Genomic DNA, 19894 nt, shown 5'->3' with positions numbered 1-19894 from the left:
ATGGACTGACATTCTGGCCTACTTTCAGCCGATGCGACTTGTCTGTCGCTGAACAGTCGCTTTTTATGTATTCAGCACCTATGTATAATGTTGTAAAAATGCTCTAGAAGCTAAAGTCGCAGAAATGTCACACATATTTGGCCTGCAACTTTCTGTGCGACAAATTCAGACAGGAAAAATCAGTATAAATCCTTAGAAAATTATCCCCCAGTGTCTCCATCTGCTGGCGGTATTGAATAAGCATTGCTGCACTGATGGGGTATGCATTAGACGAAAAAAAAGAAGAAAAAGAAGAATAATACGCCCAGAAAAGAGGCGAAAAGGAGAAAAACGTAAAAAAACGTGAAAAAAAAGTAAGAGGAAGAGAAGGGAAAAAAAGGTGGAAATGGGTTTAAAAGTGATTTCGGCGGAGAAATATATATATATATATATATATATATATATATATATATATATATATATACGCGCACACACACACATATATATAAACGTATTCTCCGTTGAGATATTGCAGCCGCTGCTGTGTCCAGGCCCAGGAGCCTTAGCACTGTGCTGTGATGTCACTCAATACCACTGACATCACTAGGTGTAAACAACATCTCTCCTTTGCTGTGTATGTGACTATGGAGCTGTTTGGTGATGTCGTCTATTATGGCCTTCATAGAAGCAACAGGAGATTGTTGCATCCATCTAGAACCCTCAGAACTACAGTGCTATGATGTCACTCACTTCCACAGGCCTTGCAGAGTGTAAACAACAACAACCCAGCTTTGTTGTGTATGTAACCATAGGGATTTGTGATGTCACCTAGAACCTTCACAGCAGCGACAGCTTTATGAGGAGCATCAGCACTGCTCTGCCTGAGCAGAACCATCACCGCCATAGGTTGTCAAATAACCCGGGTTTAACCCACACAGGTAAGTCCAATGGGGTGCAGGCATGTCCTCTATGCTTACAGCTTCCCGTGGGTGTTGGTTTGATACCGTTTGGGGACAGCCAAGGAGGCATCTGCAGGCAACAAAGGTAGGTGTGTGCTTGTGTGTGTGTTTCCTATGCAGATCCTAAGCCCAGTGTCACATGCAAGTAGGAGGAGTAAGAAGGGTTCCTGGCAAATCCGGGTTATGGATTGCATTTAAAAAGGCCCCGTGGGAGTGCAATGGGCCCCTGTCTTGCTGCTTAGCAATAATGGTATGGGTTTAGGTTCTGCTGTGTGTACTGGTGGTTGACTGCCCCCCAGCCCAGAGTGTGCATGGAAAATTGTCTGGCAGCCTCCCTGACAGCAAGCAGTGATAGTGCCCATGAAGGGGACCTTGTTGGGCCCGCCCCTTTCACGGTTATCGCTTCTCGGCCTTTTGGCTAAGATCAAGTGTAGTATCTGTTCTTATCAGTTTAATATCTGATACGTCCCCTATCTGGGGACCATATATTAAATGGATTTTTGAGAACGGGGGCCGATTTCGAAGCTTGCTTCCGTCGCCCTATGCATTGACCCGATATGGCAGTATCTTCGGGTACAGTGCACCACCCCCTTACAGGGTTAAAAAGAAAGATTCCTACTTTCATTGCTACCTGCTTGCTGGCTAGCCAGCTAGCCAGCCCTGTGGGCCTTGCTGCTGCTGCTGCTGCAGCCAAAAAACAAAAGGTGGTGCTGCTGCTGCTTCTGCTTCTGCTTGTGTCTGGCCGCTGTTGGAGCGTCCAGGCACAGGACTTCTGCTGCTGCTGACTAAATGGCCTCCTTAATTGGATCATTTGAGTAGCCAGCACACCTGTGCAGGTAGGGCATGACATGATAGGCAGCTGCCTTGATAGCGGGTGGGTGCTGAATGTTCCTAATTGACAAAATAAGATTAATGCTTATGAAGAAATATAAAATCTCATCCCTTCCCCAATATCGCGCCACACCCCTACCCCTTAATTCCCTGGTTGAACTTGATGGACATATGTCTTTTTTCGACCGTACTAACTATGTAACTATGTAACATAACATGGGGGGGGGGGGGTCTCCTGGCTGTTCACACAGGTGTGTCATTGCTGTACATTGACCATGCATTGCTTCTGTGGTATTGCAAAGGCAAAGACAAATGCTTCCAGCCATCCATTGCACTAATGGATTGGTCATCAGCTGGCTGTCTATGTCCCGCATCAATATAGACCAAAGTACAGAGGGTTAGGCTATGCTATTGTGCACCTACCTGATGCATCAGAAGGTGCGAGGCCCTTGCTAAATTCTGTGCACAGACTTTGAGATCTATGCTTTAGACTGTATCTAAACCTGCTCCAACATGGACTGACATTCTGGCCTACTTTCAGCCGATGCGACTTGTCTGTCGCTGAACAGTCGCTTTTTATGTATTCAGCACCTATGTATAATGTTGTAAAAATGCTCTAGAAGCTAAAGTCGCAGAAATGTCACACATATTTGGCCTGCAACTTTCTGTGCGACAAATTCAGACAGGAAAAATCAGTATAAATCCTTAGAAAATTATCCCCCAGTGTCTCCATCTGCTGGCGGTATTGAATAAGCATTGCTGCACTGATGGGGTATGCATTAGACGAAAAAAAAGAAGAAAAAGAAGAATAATACGCCCAGAAAAGAGGCGAAAAGGAGAAAAACGTAAAAAAACGTGAAAAAAAAGTAAGAGGAAGAGAAGGGAAAAAAAGGTGGAAATGGGTTTAAAAGTGATTTCGGCGGAGAAATATATATATATATATATATATATATACGCGCACACACACACATATATATAAACGTATTCTCCGTTGAGATATTGCAGCCGCTGCTGTGTCCAGGCCCAGGAGCCTTAGCACTGTGCTGTGATGTCACTCAATACCACTGACATCACTAGGTGTAAACAACATCTCTCCTTTGCTGTGTATGTGACTATGGAGCTGTTTGGTGATGTCGTCTATTATGGCCTTCATAGAAGCAACAGGAGATTGTTGCATCCATCTAGAACCCTCAGAACTACAGTGCTATGATGTCACTCACTTCCACAGGCCTTGCAGAGTGTAAACAACAACAACCCAGCTTTGTTGTGTATGTAACCATAGGGATTTGTGATGTCACCTAGAACCTTCACAGCAGCGACAGCTTTATGAGGAGCATCAGCACTGCTCTGCCTGAGCAGAACCATCACCGCCATAGGTTGTCAAATAACCCGGGTTTAACCCACACAGGTAAGTCCAATGGGGTGCAGGCATGTCCTCTATGCTTACAGCTTCCCGTGGGTGTTGGTTTGATACCGTTTGGGGACAGCCAAGGAGGCATCTGCAGGCAACAAAGGTAGGTGTGTGCTTGTGTGTGTGTTTCCTATGCAGATCCTAAGCCCAGTGTCACATGCAAGTAGGAGGAGTAAGAAGGGTTCCTGGCAAATCCGGGTTATGGATTGCATTTAAAAAGGCCCCGTGGGAGTGCAATGGGCCCCTGTCTTGCTGCTTAGCAATAATGGTATGGGTTTAGGTTCTGCTGTGTGTACTGGTGGTTGACTGCCCCCCAGCCCAGAGTGTGCATGGAAAATTGTCTGGCAGCCTCCCTGACAGCAAGCAGTGATAGTGCCCATGAAGGGGACCTTGTTGGGCCCGCCCCTTTCACGGTTATCACTTCTCGGCCTTTTGGCTAAGATCAAGTGTAGTATCTGTTCTTATCAGTTTAATATCTGATACGTCCCCTATCTGGGGACCATATATTAAATGGATTTTTGAGAACGGGGGCCGATTTCGAAGCTTGCTTCCGTCGCCCTATGCATTGACCCGATATGGCAGTATCTTCGGGTACAGTGCACCACCCCCTTACAGGGTTAAAAAGAAAGATTCCTACTTTCATTGCTACCTGCTTGCTGGCTAGCCAGCTAGCCAGCCCTGTGGGCCTTGCTGCTGCTGCTGCTGCAGCCAAAAAACAAAAGGTGGTGCTGCTGCTGCTTCTGCTTCTGCTTGTGTCTGGCCGCTGTTGGAGCGTCCAGGCACAGGACTTCTGCTGCTGCTGACTAAATGGCCTCCTTAATTGGATCATTTGAGTAGCCAGCACACCTGTGCAGGTAGGGCATGACATGATAGGCAGCTGCCTTGATAGCGGGTGGGTGCTGAATGTTCCTAATTGACAAAATAAGATTAATGCTTATGAAGAAATATAAAATCTCATCCCTTCCCCAATATCGCGCCACACCCCTACCCCTTAATTCCCTGGTTGAACTTGATGGACATATGTCTTTTTTCGACCGTACTAACTATGTAACTATGTAACATAACATGGGGGGGGGGGGTCTCCTGGCTGTTCACACAGGTGTGTCATTGCTGTACATTGACCATGCATTGCTTCTGTGGTATTGCAAAGGCAAAGACAAATGCTTCCAGCCATCCATTGCACTAATGGATTGGTCATCAGCTGGCTGTCTATGTCCCGCATCAATATAGACCAAAGTACAGAGGGTTAGGCTATGCTATTGTGCACCTACCTGATGCATCAGAAGGTGCGAGGCCCTTGCTAAATTCTGTGCACAGACTTTGAGATCTATGCTTTAGACTGTATCTAAACCTGCTCCAACATGGACTGACATTCTGGCCTACTTTCAGCCGATGCGACTTGTCTGTCGCTGAACAGTCGCTTTTTATGTATTCAGCACCTATGTATAATGTTGTAAAAATGCTCTAGAAGCTAAAGTCGCAGAAATGTCACACATATTTGGCCTGCAACTTTCTGTGCGACAAATTCAGACAGGAAAAATCAGTATAAATCCTTAGAAAATTATCCCCCAGTGTCTCCATCTGCTGGCGGTATTGAATAAGCATTGCTGCACTGATGGGGTATGCATTAGACGAAAAAAAAGAAGAAAAAGAAGAATAATACGCCCAGAAAAGAGGCGAAAAGGAGAAAAACGTAAAAAAACGTGAAAAAAAAGTAAGAGGAAGAGAAGGGAAAAAAAGGTGGAAATGGGTTTAAAAGTGATTTCGGCGGAGAAATATATATATATATATATATATATATATATATATATATATATATATACGCGCACACACACACATATATATAAACGTATTCTCCGTTGAGATATTGCAGCCGCTGCTGTGTCCAGGCCCAGGAGCCTTAGCACTGTGCTGTGATGTCACTCAATACCACTGACATCACTAGGTGTAAACAACATCTCTCCTTTGCTGTGTATGTGACTATGGAGCTGTTTGGTGATGTCGTCTATTATGGCCTTCATAGAAGCAACAGGAGATTGTTGCATCCATCTAGAACCCTCAGAACTACAGTGCTATGATGTCACTCACTTCCACAGGCCTTGCAGAGTGTAAACAACAACAACCCAGCTTTGTTGTGTATGTAACCATAGGGATTTGTGATGTCACCTAGAACCTTCACAGCAGCGACAGCTTTATGAGGAGCATCAGCACTGCTCTGCCTGAGCAGAACCATCACCGCCATAGGTTGTCAAATAACCCGGGTTTAACCCACACAGGTAAGTCCAATGGGGTGCAGGCATGTCCTCTATGCTTACAGCTTCCCGTGGGTGTTGGTTTGATACCGTTTGGGGACAGCCAAGGAGGCATCTGCAGGCAACAAAGGTAGGTGTGTGCTTGTGTGTGTGTTTCCTATGCAGATCCTAAGCCCAGTGTCACATGCAAGTAGGAGGAGTAAGAAGGGTTCCTGGCAAATCCGGGTTATGGATTGCATTTAAAAAGGCCCCGTGGGAGTGCAATGGGCCCCTGTCTTGCTGCTTAGCAATAATGGTATGGGTTTAGGTTCTGCTGTGTGTACTGGTGGTTGACTGCCCCCCAGCCCAGAGTGTGCATGGAAAATTGTCTGGCAGCCTCCCTGACAGCAAGCAGTGATAGTGCCCATGAAGGGGACCTTGTTGGGCCCGCCCCTTTCACGGTTATCGCTTCTCGGCCTTTTGGCTAAGATCAAGTGTAGTATCTGTTCTTATCAGTTTAATATCTGATACGTCCCCTATCTGGGGACCATATATTAAATGGATTTTTGAGAACGGGGGCCGATTTCGAAGCTTGCTTCCGTCGCCCTATGCATTGACCCGATATGGCAGTATCTTCGGGTACAGTGCACCACCCCCTTACAGGGTTAAAAAGAAAGATTCCTACTTTCATTGCTACCTGCTTGCTGGCTAGCCAGCTAGCCAGCCCTGTGGGCCTTGCTGCTGCTGCTGCTGCAGCCAAAAAACAAAAGGTGGTGCTGCTGCTGCTTCTGCTTCTGCTTGTGTCTGGCCGCTGTTGGAGCGTCCAGGCACAGGACTTCTGCTGCTGCTGACTAAATGGCCTCCTTAATTGGATCATTTGAGTAGCCAGCACACCTGTGCAGGTAGGGCATGACATGATAGGCAGCTGCCTTGATAGCGGGTGGGTGCTGAATGTTCCTAATTGACAAAATAAGATTAATGCTTATGAAGAAATATAAAATCTCATCCCTTCCCCAATATCGCGCCACACCCCTACCCCTTAATTCCCTGGTTGAACTTGATGGACATATGTCTTTTTTCGACCGTACTAACTATGTAACTATGTAACATAACATGGGGGGGGGGGGGTCTCCTGGCTGTTCACACAGGTGTGTCATTGCTGTACATTGACCATGCATTGCTTCTGTGGTATTGCAAAGGCAAAGACAAATGCTTCCAGCCATCCATTGCACTAATGGATTGGTCATCAGCTGGCTGTCTATGTCCCGCATCAATATAGACCAAAGTACAGAGGGTTAGGCTATGCTATTGTGCACCTACCTGATGCATCAGAAGGTGCGAGGCCCTTGCTAAATTCTGTGCACAGACTTTGAGATCTATGCTTTAGACTGTATCTAAACCTGCTCCAACATGGACTGACATTCTGGCCTACTTTCAGCCGATGCGACTTGTCTGTCGCTGAACAGTCGCTTTTTATGTATTCAGCACCTATGTATAATGTTGTAAAAATGCTCTAGAAGCTAAAGTCGCAGAAATGTCACACATATTTGGCCTGCAACTTTCTGTGCGACAAATTCAGACAGGAAAAATCAGTATAAATCCTTAGAAAATTATCCCCCAGTGTCTCCATCTGCTGGCGGTATTGAATAAGCATTGCTGCACTGATGGGGTATGCATTAGACGAAAAAAAAGAAGAAAAAGAAGAATAATACGCCCAGAAAAGAGGCGAAAAGGAGAAAAACGTAAAAAAACGTGAAAAAAAAGTAAGAGGAAGAGAAGGGAAAAAAAGGTGGAAATGGGTTTAAAAGTGATTTCGGCGGAGAAATATATATATATATATATATATACGCGCACACACACACATATATATAAACGTATTGAGATATTGCAGCCGCTGCTGTGTCCAGGCCCAGGAGCCTTAGCACTGTGCTGTGATGTCACTCAATACCACTGACATCACTAGGTGTAAACAACATCTCTCCTTTGCTGTGTATGTGACTATGGAGCTGTTTGGTGATGTCGTCTATTATGGCCTTCATAGAAGCAACAGGAGATTGTTGCATCCATCTAGAACCCTCAGAACTACAGTGCTATGATGTCACTCACTTCCACAGGCCTTGCAGAGTGTAAACAACAACAACCCAGCTTTGTTGTGTATGTAACCATAGGGATTTGTGATGTCACCTAGAACCTTCACAGCAGCGACAGCTTTATGAGGAGCATCAGCACTGCTCTGCCTGAGCAGAACCATCACCGCCATAGGTTGTCAAATAACCCGGGTTTAACCCACACAGGTAAGTCCAATGGGGTGCAGGCATGTCCTCTATGCTTACAGCTTCCCGTGGGTGTTGGTTTGATACCGTTTGGGGACAGCCAAGGAGGCATCTGCAGGCAACAAAGGTAGGTGTGTGCTTGTGTGTGTGTTTCCTATGCAGATCCTAAGCCCAGTGTCACATGCAAGTAGGAGGAGTAAGAAGGGTTCCTGGCAAATCCGGGTTATGGATTGCATTTAAAAAGGCCCCGTGGGAGTGCAATGGGCCCCTGTCTTGCTGCTTAGCAATAATGGTATGGGTTTAGGTTCTGCTGTGTGTACTGGTGGTTGACTGCCCCCCAGCCCAGAGTGTGCATGGAAAATTGTCTGGCAGCCTCCCTGACAGCAAGCAGTGATAGTGCCCATGAAGGGGACCTTGTTGGGCCCGCCCCTTTCACGGTTATCGCTTCTCGGCCTTTTGGCTAAGATCAAGTGTAGTATCTGTTCTTATCAGTTTAATATCTGATACGTCCCCTATCTGGGGACCATATATTAAATGGATTTTTGAGAACGGGGGCCGATTTCGAAGCTTGCTTCCGTCGCCCTATGCATTGACCCGATATGGCAGTATCTTCGGGTACAGTGCACCACCCCCTTACAGGGTTAAAAAGAAAGATTCCTACTTTCATTGCTACCTGCTTGCTGGCTAGCCAGCTAGCCAGCCCTGTGGGCCTTGCTGCTGCTGCTGCTGCAGCCAAAAAACAAAAGGTGGTGCTGCTGCTGCTTCTGCTTCTGCTTGTGTCTGGCCGCTGTTGGAGCGTCCAGGCACAGGACTTCTGCTGCTGCTGACTAAATGGCCTCCTTAATTGGATCATTTGAGTAGCCAGCACACCTGTGCAGGTAGGGCATGACATGATAGGCAGCTGCCTTGATAGCGGGTGGGTGCTGAATGTTCCTAATTGACAAAATAAGATTAATGCTTATGAAGAAATATAAAATCTCATCCCTTCCCCAATATCGCGCCACACCCCTACCCCTTAATTCCCTGGTTGAACTTGATGGACATATGTCTTTTTTCGACCGTACTAACTATGTAACTATGTAACATAACATGGGGGGGGGGGGTCTCCTGGCTGTTCACACAGGTGTGTCATTGCTGTACATTGACCATGCATTGCTTCTGTGGTATTGCAAAGGCAAAGACAAATGCTTCCAGCCATCCATTGCACTAATGGATTGGTCATCAGCTGGCTGTCTATGTCCCGCATCAATATAGACCAAAGTACAGAGGGTTAGGCTATGCTATTGTGCACCTACCTGATGCATCAGAAGGTGCGAGGCCCTTGCTAAATTCTGTGCACAGACTTTGAGATCTATGCTTTAGACTGTATCTAAACCTGCTCCAACATGGACTGACATTCTGGCCTACTTTCAGCCGATGCAACTTGTCTGTCGCTGAACAGTCGCTTTTTATGTATTCAGCACCTATGTATAATGTTGTAAAAATGCTCTAGAAGCTAAAGTCGCAGAAATGTCACACATATTTGGCCTGCAACTTTCTGTGCGACAAATTCAGACAGGAAAAATCAGTATAAATCCTTAGAAAATTATCCCCCAGTGTCTCCATCTGCTGGCGGTATTGAATAAGCATTGCTGCACTGATGGGGTATGCATTAGACGAAAAAAAAGAAGAAAAAGAAGAATAATACGCCCAGAAAAGAGGCGAAAAGGAGAAAAACGTAAAAAAACGTGAAAAAAAAGTAAGAGGAAGAGAAGGGAAAAAAAGGTGGAAACGGGTTTAAAAGTGATTTCGGCGGAGAAATATATATATATATATATATATATATATATATATATATATATATATATACGCGCACACACACACATATATATAAACGTATTCTCCGTTGAGATATTGCAGCCGCTGCTGTGTCCAGGCCCAGGAGCCTTAGCACTGTGCTGTGATGTCACTCAATACCACTGACATCACTAGGTGTAAACAACATCTCTCCTTTGCTGTGTATGTGACTATGGAGCTGTTTGGTGATGTCGTCTATTATGGCCTTCATAGAAGCAACAGGAGATTGTTGCATCCATCTAGAACCCTCAGAACTACAGTGCTATGATGTCACTCACTTCCACAGGCCTTGCAGAGTGTAAACAACAACAACCCAGCTTTGTTGTGTATGTAACCATAGGGATTTGTGATGTCACCTAGAACCTTCACAGCAGCGACAGCTTTATGAGGAGCATCAGCACTGCTCTGCCTGAGCAGAACCATCACCGCCATAGGTTGTCAAATAACCCGGGTTTAACCCACACAGATAAGTCCAATGGGGTGCAGGCATGTCCTCTATGCTTACAGCTTCCCGTGGGTGTTGGTTTGATACCGTTTGGGGACAGCCAAGGAGGCATCTGCAGGCAACAAAGGTAGGTGTGTGCTTGTGTGTGTGTTTCCTATGCAGATCCTAAGCCCAGTGTCACATGCAAGTAGGAGGAGTAAGAAGGGTTCCTGGCAAATCCGGGTTATGGATTGCATTTAAAAAGGCCCCGTGGGAGTGCAATGGGCCCCTGTCTTGCTGCTTAGCAATAATGGTATGGGTTTAGGTTCTGCTGTGTGTACTGGTGGTTGACTGCCCCCCAGCCCAGAGTGCGCATGGAAAATTGTCTGGCAGCCTCCCTGACAGCAAGCAGTGATAGTGCCCATGAAGGGGACCTTGTTGGGCCCGCCCCTTTCACGGTTATCGCTTCTCGGCCTTTTGGCTAAGATCAAGTGTAGTATCTGTTCTTATCAGTTTAATATCTGATACGTCCCCTATCTGGGGACCATATATTAAATGGATTTTTGAGAACGGGGGCCGATTTCGAAGCTTGCTTCCGTCGCCCTATGCATTGACCCGATATGGCAGTATCTTCGGGTACAGTGCACCACCCCCTTACAGGGTTAAAAAGAAAGATTCCTACTTTCATTGCTACCTGCTTGCTGGCTAGCCAGCTAGCCAGCCCTGTGGGCCTTGCTGCTGCTGCTGCTGCAGCCAAAAAACAAAAGGTGGTGCTGCTGCTGCTTCTGCTTCTGCTTGTGTCTGGCCGCTGTTGGAGCGTCCAGGCACAGGACTTCTGCTGCTGCTGACTAAATGGCCTCCTTAATTGGATCATTTGAGTAGCCAGCACACCTGTGCAGGTAGGGCATGACATGATAGGCAGCTGCCTTGATAGCGGGTGGGTGCTGAATGTTCCTAATTGACAAAATAAGATTAATGCTTATGAAGAAATATAAAATCTCATCCCTTCCCCAATATCGCGCCACACCCCTACCCCTTAATTCCCTGGTTGAACTTGATGGACATATGTCTTTTTTCGACCGTACTAACTATGTAACTATGTAACATAACATGGGGGGGGGGGGGTCTCCTGGCTGTTCACACAGGTGTGTCATTGCTGTACATTGACCATGCATTGCTTCTGTGGTATTGCAAAGGCAAAGACAAATGCTTCCAGCCATCCATTGCACTAATGGATTGGTCATCAGCTGGCTGTCTATGTCCCGCATCAATATAGACCAAAGTACAGAGGGTTAGGCTATGCTATTGTGCACCTACCTGATGCATCAGAAGGTGCGAGGCCCTTGCTAAATTCTGTGCACAGACTTTGAGATCTATGCTTTAGACTGTATCTAAACCTGCTCCAACATGGACTGACATTCTGGCCTACTTTCAGCCGATGCGACTTGTCTGTCGCTGAACAGTCGCTTTTTATGTATTCAGCACCTATGTATAATGTTGTAAAAATGCTCTAGAAGCTAAAGTCGCAGAAATGTCACACATATTTGGCCTGCAACTTTCTGTGCGACAAATTCAGACAGGAAAAATCAGTATAAATCCTTAGAAAATTATCCCCCAGTGTCTCCATCTGCTGGCGGTATTGAATAAGCATTGCTGCACTGATGGGGTATGCATTAGACGAAAAAAAAGAAGAAAAAGAAGAATAATACGCCCAGAAAAGAGGCGAAAAGGAGAAAAACGTAAAAAAACGTGAAAAAAAAGTAAGAGGAAGAGAAGGGAAAAAAAGGTGGAAATGGGTTTAAAAGTGATTTCGGCGGAGAAATATATATATATATATATATATATATATATATATATATATACGCGCACACACACACATATATATAAACGTATTCTCCGTTGAGATATTGCAGCCGCTGCTGTGTCCAGGCCCAGGAGCCTTAGCACTGTGCTGTGATGTCACTCAATACCACTGACATCACTAGGTGTAAACAACATCTCTCCTTTGCTGTGTATGTGACTATGGAGCTGTTTGGTGATGTCGTCTATTATGGCCTTCATAGAAGCAACAGGAGATTGTTGCATCCATCTAGAACCCTCAGAACTACAGTGCTATGATGTCACTCACTTCCACAGGCCTTGCAGAGTGTAAACAACAACAACCCAGCTTTGTTGTGTATGTAACCATAGGGATTTGTGATGTCACCTAGAACCTTCACAGCAGCGACAGCTTTATGAGGAGCATCAGCACTGCTCTGCCTGAGCAGAACCATCACCGCCATAGGTTGTCAAATAACCCGGGTTTAACCCACACAGGTAAGTCCAATGGGGTGCAGGCATGTCCTCTATGCTTACAGCTTCCCGTGGGTGTTGGTTTGATACCGTTTGGGGACAGCCAAGGAGGCATCTGCAGGCAACAAAGGTAGGTGTGTGCTTGTGTGTGTGTTTCCTATGCAGATCCTAAGCCCAGTGTCACATGCAAGTAGGAGGAGTAAGAAGGGTTCCTGGCAAATCCGGGTTATGGATTGCATTTAAAAAGGCCCCGTGGGAGTGCAATGGGCCCCTGTCTTGCTGCTTAGCAATAATGGTATGGGTTTAGGTTCTGCTGTGTGTACTGGTGGTTGACTGCCCCCCAGCCCAGAGTGTGCATGGAAAATTGTCTGGCAGCCTCCCTGACAGCAAGCAGTGATAGTGCCCATGAAGGGGACCTTGTTGGGCCCGCCCCTTTCACGGTTATCGCTTCTCGGCCTTTTGGCTAAGATCAAGTGTAGTATCTGTTCTTATCAGTTTAATATCTGATACGTCCCCTATCTGGGGACCATATATTAAATGGATTTTTGAGAACGGGGGCCGATTTCGAAGCTTGCTTCCGTCGCCCTATGCATTGACCCGATATGGCAGTATCTTCGGGTACAGTGCACCACCCCCTTACAGGGTTAAAAAGAAAGATTCCTACTTTCATTGCTACCTGCTTGCTGGCTAGCCAGCTAGCCAGCCCTGTGGGCCTTGCTGCTGCTGCTGCTGCAGCCAAAAAACAAAAGGTGGTGCTGCTGCTGCTTCTGCTTCTGCTTCTGCTTGTGTCTGGCCGCTGTTGGAGCGTCCAGGCACAGGACTTCTGCTGCTGCTGACTAAATGGCCTCCTTAATTGGATCATTTGAGTAGCCAGCACACCTGTGCAGGTAGGGCATGACATGATAGGCAGCTGCCTTGATAGCGGGTGGGTGCTGAATGTTCCTAATTGACAAAATAAGATTAATGCTTATGAAGAAATATAAAATCTCATCCCTTCCCCAATATCGCGCCACACCCCTACCCCTTAATTCCCTGGTTGAACTTGATGGACATATGTCTTTTTTCGACCGTACTAACTATGTAACTATGTAACATAACATGGGGGGGGGGGGTCTCCTGGCTGTTCACACAGGTGTGTCATTGCTGTACATTGACCATGCATTGCTTCTGTGGTATTGCAAAGGCAAAGACAAATGCTTCCAGCCATCCATTGCACTAATGGATTGGTCATCAGCTGGCTGTCTATGTCCCGCATCAATATAGACCAAAGTACAGAGGGTTAGGCTATGCTATTGTGCACCTACCTGATGCATCAGAAGGTGCGAGGCCCTTGCTAAATTCTGTGCACAGACTTTGAGATCTATGCTTTAGACTGTATCTAAACCTGCTCCAACATGGACTGACATTCTGGCCTACTTTCAGCCGATGCGACTTGTCTGTCGCTGAACAGTCGCTTTTTATGTATTCAGCACCTATGTATAATGTTGTAAAAATGCTCTAGAAGCTAAAGTCGCAGAAATGTCACACATATTTGGCCTGCAACTTTCTGTGCGACAAATTCAGACAGGAAAAATCAGTATAAATCCTTAGAAAATTATCCCCCAGTGTCTCCATCTGCTGGCGGTATTGAATAAGCATTGCTGCACTGATGGGGTATGCATTAGACGAAAAAAAAGAAGAAAAAGAAGAATAATACGCCCAGAAAAGAGGCGAAAAGGAGAAAAACGTAAAAAAACGTGAAAAAAAAGTAAGAGGAAGAGAAGGGAAAAAAAGGTGGAAATGGGTTTAAAAGTGATTTCGGCGGAGAAATATATATATATATATATATATATATATATATATATATATATATATACGCGCACACACACACATATATATAAACGTATTCTCCGTTGAGATATTGCAGCCGCTGCTGTGTCCAGGCCCAGGAGCCTTAGCACTGTGCTGTGATGTCACTCAATACCACTGACATCACTAGGTGTAAACAACATCTCTCCTTTGCTGTGTATGTGACTATGGAGCTGTTTGGTGATGTCGTCTATTATGGCCTTCATAGAAGCAACAGGAGATTGTTGCATCCATCTAGAACCCTCAGAACTACAGTGCTATGATGTCACTCACTTCCACAGGCCTTGCAGAGTGTAAACAACAACAACCCAGCTTTGTTGTGTATGTAACCATAGGGATTTGTGATGTCACCTAGAACCTTCACAGCAGCGACAGCTTTATGAGGAGCATCAGCACTGCTCTGCCTGAGCAGAACCATCACCGCCATAGGTTGTCAAATAACCCGGGTTTAACCCACACAGGTAAGTCCAATGGGGTGCAGGCATGTCCTCTATGCTTACAGCTTCCCGTGGGTGTTGGTTTGATACCGTTTGGGGACAGCCAAGGAGGCATCTGCAGGCAACAAAGGTAGGTGTGTGCTTGTGTGTGTGTTTCCTATGCAGATCCTAAGCCCAGTGTCACATGCAAGTAGGAGGAGTAAGAAGGGTTCCTGGCAAATCCGGGTTATGGATTGCATTTAAAAAGGCCCCGTGGGAGTGCAATGGGCCCCTGTCTTGCTGCTTAGCAATAATGGTATGGGTTTAGGTTCTGCTGTGTGTACTGGTGGTTGACTGCCCCCCAGCCCAGAGTGTGCATGGAAAATTGTCTGGCAGCCTCCCTGACAGCAAGCAGTGATAGTGCCCATGAAGGGGACCTTGTTGGGCCCGCCCCTTTCACGGTTATCGCTTCTCGGCCTTTTGGCTAAGATCAAGTGTAGTATCTGTTCTTATCAGTTTAATATCTGATACGTCCCCTATCTGGGGACCATATATTAAATGGATTTTTGAGAACGGGGGCCGATTTCGAAGCTTGCTTCCGTCGCCCTATGCATTGACCCGATATGGCAGTATCTTCGGGTACAGTGCACCACCCCCTTACAGGGTTAAAAAGAAAGATTCCTACTTTCATTGCTACCTGCTTGCTGGCTAGCCAGCTAGCCAGCCCTGTGGGCCTTGCTGCTGCTGCTGCTGCAGCCAAAAAACAAAAGGTGGTGCTGCTGCTGCTTCTGCTTCTGCTTGTGTCTGGCCGCTGTTGGAGCGTCCAGGCACAGGACTTCTGCTGCTGCTGACTAAATGGCCTCCTTAATTGGATCATTTGAGTAGCCAGCACACCTGTGCAGGTAGGGCATGACATGATAGGCAGCTGCCTTGATAGCGGGTGGGTGCTGAATGTTCCTAATTGACAAAATAAGATTAATGCTTATGAAGAAATATAAAATCTCATCCCTTCCCCAATATCGCGCCACACCCCTACCCCTTAATTCCCTGGTTGAACTTGATGGACATATGTCTTTTTTCGACCGTACTAACTATGTAACTATGTAACATAACATGGGGGGGGGGGGGGTCTCCTGGCTGTTCACACAGGTGTGTCATTGCTGTACATTGACCATGCATTGCTTCTGTGGTTTGCAAAGGCAAAGACAAATGCTTCCAGCCATCCATTGCACTAATGGATTGGTCATCAGCTGGCTGTCTATGTCCCGCATCAATATAGACCAAAGTACAGAGGGTTAGGCTATGCTATTGTGCACCTACCTGATGCATCAGAAGGTGCGAGGCCCTTGCTAAATTCTGTGCACAGACTTTGAGATCTATGCTTTAGACTGTATCTAAACCTGCTCCAACATGGACTGACATTCTGGCCTACTTTCAGCCGATGCGACTTGTCTGTCGCTGAACAGTCGCTTTTTATGTATTCAGCACCTATGTATAATGTTGTAAAAATGCTCTAGAAGCTAAAGTCGCAGAAATGTCACACATATTTGGCCTGCAACTTTCTGTGCGACAAATTCAGACAGGAAAAATCAGTATAAATCCTTAGAAAATTATCCCCCAGTGTCTCCATCTGCTGGCGGTATTGAATAAGCATTGCTGCACTGATGGGGTATGCATTAGACGAAAAAAAAGAAGAAAAAGAAGAATAATACGCCCAGAAAAGAGGCGAAAAGGAGAAAAACGTAAAAAAACGTGAAAAAAAAGTAAGAGGAAGAGAAGGGAAAAAAAGGTGGAAATGGGTTTAAAAGTGATTTCGGCGGAGAATATATATATATATATATATATATATATATATATATATATATATATATACGCGCACACACACACATATATATAAACGTATTCTCCGTTGAGATATTGCAGCCGCTGCTGTGTCCAGGCCCAGGAGCCTTAGCACTGTGCTGTGATGTCACTCAATACCACTGACATCACTAGGTGTAAACAACATCTCTCCTTTGCTGTGTATGTGACTATGGAGCTGTTTGGTGATGTCGTATTTTATGGCCTTCATAGAAGCAACAGGAGATTGTTGCATCCATCTAGAACCCTCAGAACTACAGTGCTATGATGTCACTCACTTCCACAGGCCTTGCAGAGTGTAAACAACAACAACCCAGCTTTGTTGTGTATGTAACCATAGGGATTTGTGATGTCACCTAGAACCTTCACAGCAGCGACAGCTTTATGAGGAGCATCAGCACTGCTCTGCCTGAGCAGAACCATCACCGCCATAGGTTGTCAAATAACCCGGGTTTAACCCACACAGGTAAGTCCAATGGGGTGCAGGCATGTCCTCTATGCTTACAGCTTCCCGTGGGTGTTGGTTTGATACCGTTTGGGGACAGCCAAGGAGGCATCTGCAGGCAACAAAGGTAGGTGTGTGCTTGTGTGTGTGTTTCCTATGCAGATCCTAAGCCCAGTGTCACATGCAAGTAGGAGGAGTAAGAAGGGTTCCTGGCAAATCCGGGTTATGGATTGCATTTAAAAAGGCCCCGTGGGAGTGCAATGGGCCCCTGTCTTGCTGCTTAGCAATAATGGTATGGGTTTAGGTTCTGCTGTGTGTACTGGTGGTTGACTGCCCCCCAGCCCAGAGTGTGCATGGAAAATTGTCTGGCAGCCTCCCTGACAGCAAGCAGTGATAGTGCCCATGAAGGGGACCTTGTTGGGCCCGCCCCTTTCACGGTTATCGCTTCTCGGCCTTTTGGCTAAGATCAAGTGTAGTATCTGTTCTTATCAGTTTAATATCTGATACGTCCCCTATCTGGGGACCATATATTAAATGGATTTTTGAGAACGGGGGCCGATTTCGAAGCTTGCTTCCGTCGCCCTATGCATTGACCCGATATGGCAGTATCTTCGGGTACAGTGCACCACCCCCTTACAGGGTTAAAAAGAAAGATTCCTACTTTCATTGCTACCTGCTTGCTGGCTAGCCAGCTAGCCAGCCCTGTGGGCCTTGCTGCTGCTGCTGCTGCAGCCAAAAAACAAAAGGTGGTGCTGCTGCTGCTTCTGCTTCTGCTTGTGTCTGGCCGCTGTTGGAGCGTCCAGGCACAGGACTTCTGCTGCTGCTGACTAAATGGCCTCCTTAATTGGATCATTTGAGTAGCCAGCACACCTGTGCAGGTAGGGCATGACATGATAGGCAGCTGCCTTGATAGCGGGTGGGTGCTGAATGTTCCTAATTGACAAAATAAGATTAATGCTTATGAAGAAATATAAAATCTCATCCCTTCCCCAATATCGCGCCACACCCCTACCCCTTAATTCCCTGGTTGAACTTGATGGACATATGTCTTTTTTCGACCGTACTAACTATGTAACTATGTAACATAACATGGGGGGGGGGGGGTCTCCTGGCTGTTCACACAGGTGTGTCATTGCTGTACATTGACCATGCATTGCTTCTGTGGTATTGCAAAGGCAAAGACAAATGCTTCCAGCCATCCATTGCACTAATGGATTGGTCATCAGCTGGCTGTCTATGTCCCGCATCAATATAGACCAAAGTACAGAGGGTTAGGCTATGCTATTGTGCACCTACCTGATGCATCAGAAGGTGCGAGGCCCTTGCTAAATTCTGTGCACAGACTTTGAGATCTATGCTTTAGACTGTATCTAAACCTGCTCCAACATGGACTGACATTCTGGCCTACTTTCAGCCGATGCGACTTGTCTGTCGCTGAACAGTCGCTTTTTATGTATTCAGCACCTATGTATAATGTTGTAAAAATGCTCTAGAAGCTAAAGTCGCAGAAATGTCACACATATTTGGCCTGCAACTTTCTGTGCGACAAATTCAGACAGGAAAAATCAGTATAAATCCTTAGAAAATTATCCCCCAGTGTCTCCATCTGCTGGCGGTATTGAATAAGCATTGCTGCACTGATGGGGTATGCATTAGACGAAAAAAAAGAAGAAAAAGAAGAATAATACGCCCAGAAAAGAGGCGAAAAGGAGAAAAACGTAAAAAAACGTGAAAAAAAAGTAAGAGGAAGAGAAGGGAAAAAAAGGTGGAAATGGGTTTAAAAGTGATTTCGGCGGAGTATATATATATATATATATATATATATATATATATATATATATACGCGCACACACACACATATATATAAACGTATTCTCCGTTGAGATATTGCAGCCGCTGCTGTGTCCAGGCCCAGGAGCCTTAGCACTGTGCTGTGATGTCACTCAATACCACTGACATCACTAGGTGTAAACAACATCTCTCCTTTGCTGTGTATGTGACTATGGAGCTGTTTGGTGATGTCGTCTATTATGGCCTTCATAGAAGCAACAGGAGATTGTTGCATCCATCTAGAACCCTCAGAACTACAGTGCTATGATGTCACTCACTTCCACAGGCCTTGCAGAGTGTAAACAACAACAACCCAGCTTTGTTGTGTATGTAACCATAGGGATTTGTGATGTCACCTAGAACCTTCACAGCAGCGACAGCTTTATGAGGAGCATCAGCACTGCTCTGCCTGAGCAGAACCATCACCGCCATAGGTTGTCAAATAACCCGGGTTTAACCCACACAGGTAAGTCCAATGGGGTGCAGGCATGTCCTCTATGCTTACAGCTTCCCGTGGGTGTTGGTTTGATACCGTTTGGGGACAGCCAAGGAGGCATCTGCAGGCAACAAAGGTAGGTGTGTGCTTGTGTGTGTGTTTCCTATGCAGATCCTAAGCCCAGTGTCACATGCAAGTAGGAGGAGTAAGAAGGGTTCCTGGCAAATCCGGGTTATGGATTGCATTTAAAAAGGCCCCGTGGGAGTGCAATGGGCCCCTGTCTTGCTGCTTAGCAATAATGGTATGGGTTTAGGTTCTGCTGTGTGTACTGGTGGTTGACTGCCCCCCAGCCCAGAGTGTGCATGGAAAATTGTCTGGCAGCCTCCCTGACAGCAAGCAGTGATAGTGCCCATGAAGGGGACCTTGTTGGGCCCGCCCCTTTCACGGTTATCGCTTCTCGGCCTTTTGGCTAAGATCAAGTGTAGTATCTGTTCTTATCAGTTTAATATCTGATACGTCCCCTATCTGGGGACCATATATTAAATGGATTTTTGAGAACGGGGGCCGATTTCGAAGCTTGCTTCCGTCGCCCTATGCATTGACCCGATATGGCAGTATCTTCGGGTACAGTGCACCACCCCCTTACAGGGTTAAAAAGAAAGATTCCTACTTTCATTGCTACCTGCTTGCTGGCTAGCCAGCTAGCCAGCCCTGTGGGCCTTGCTGCTGCTGCTGCTGCAGCCAAAAAACAAAAGGTGGTGCTGCTGCTGCTTCTGCTTCTGCTTGTGTCTGGCCGCTGTTGGAGCGTCCAGGCACAGGACTT

The 19894-nt window shown here is 46.2% G+C and overlaps 9 non-coding genes across 9 annotated transcripts; all 9 read left to right on the top strand.

Annotated features, from left to right (window-relative positions):
• The first annotated feature begins 1336 nt into the window (after positions 1-1336).
• LOC130339413 (U2 spliceosomal RNA) lies at positions 1337-1527 on the top strand. The gene has a single exon (XR_008879788.1). It is a non-coding gene; the product is annotated as a U2 spliceosomal RNA (small nuclear RNA).
• A 2069-nt stretch (positions 1528-3596) lies between these two features.
• On the top strand, positions 3597-3787 carry LOC130339387 (U2 spliceosomal RNA). The gene has a single exon (XR_008879769.1). It is a non-coding gene; the product is annotated as a U2 spliceosomal RNA (small nuclear RNA).
• Positions 3788-5875: 2088 nt separating this feature from the next.
• Positions 5876-6066, top strand: LOC130339412 (U2 spliceosomal RNA). Its single transcript, XR_008879787.1, has one exon. It is a non-coding gene; the product is annotated as a U2 spliceosomal RNA (small nuclear RNA).
• Positions 6067-8124: 2058 nt separating this feature from the next.
• On the top strand, positions 8125-8315 carry LOC130339411 (U2 spliceosomal RNA). The gene has a single exon (XR_008879786.1). It is a non-coding gene; the product is annotated as a U2 spliceosomal RNA (small nuclear RNA).
• Positions 8316-10405: 2090 nt separating this feature from the next.
• On the top strand, positions 10406-10596 carry LOC130339409 (U2 spliceosomal RNA). The gene has a single exon (XR_008879784.1). It is a non-coding gene; the product is annotated as a U2 spliceosomal RNA (small nuclear RNA).
• A 2083-nt stretch (positions 10597-12679) lies between these two features.
• Positions 12680-12870, top strand: LOC130339407 (U2 spliceosomal RNA). Its single transcript, XR_008879783.1, has one exon. It is a non-coding gene; the product is annotated as a U2 spliceosomal RNA (small nuclear RNA).
• Positions 12871-14964: 2094 nt separating this feature from the next.
• On the top strand, positions 14965-15155 carry LOC130339406 (U2 spliceosomal RNA). Its single transcript, XR_008879782.1, has one exon. It is a non-coding gene; the product is annotated as a U2 spliceosomal RNA (small nuclear RNA).
• Positions 15156-17245: 2090 nt separating this feature from the next.
• Positions 17246-17436, top strand: LOC130339405 (U2 spliceosomal RNA). Its single transcript, XR_008879781.1, has one exon. It is a non-coding gene; the product is annotated as a U2 spliceosomal RNA (small nuclear RNA).
• Positions 17437-19520: 2084 nt separating this feature from the next.
• LOC130339404 (U2 spliceosomal RNA) lies at positions 19521-19711 on the top strand. Its single transcript, XR_008879780.1, has one exon. It is a non-coding gene; the product is annotated as a U2 spliceosomal RNA (small nuclear RNA).
• Positions 19712-19894: the final 183 nt, after the last annotated feature.

Source organism: Hyla sarda, unplaced genomic scaffold (genome assembly GCF_029499605.1).
Source record: "Hyla sarda isolate aHylSar1 unplaced genomic scaffold, aHylSar1.hap1 scaffold_543, whole genome shotgun sequence".
Lineage (NCBI taxonomy): Eukaryota > Metazoa > Chordata > Amphibia > Anura > Hylidae > Hyla > Hyla sarda.
Note: the sequence above shows the minus strand (reverse complement) of the source record. Positions and strands in the feature narration are given on the sequence as shown.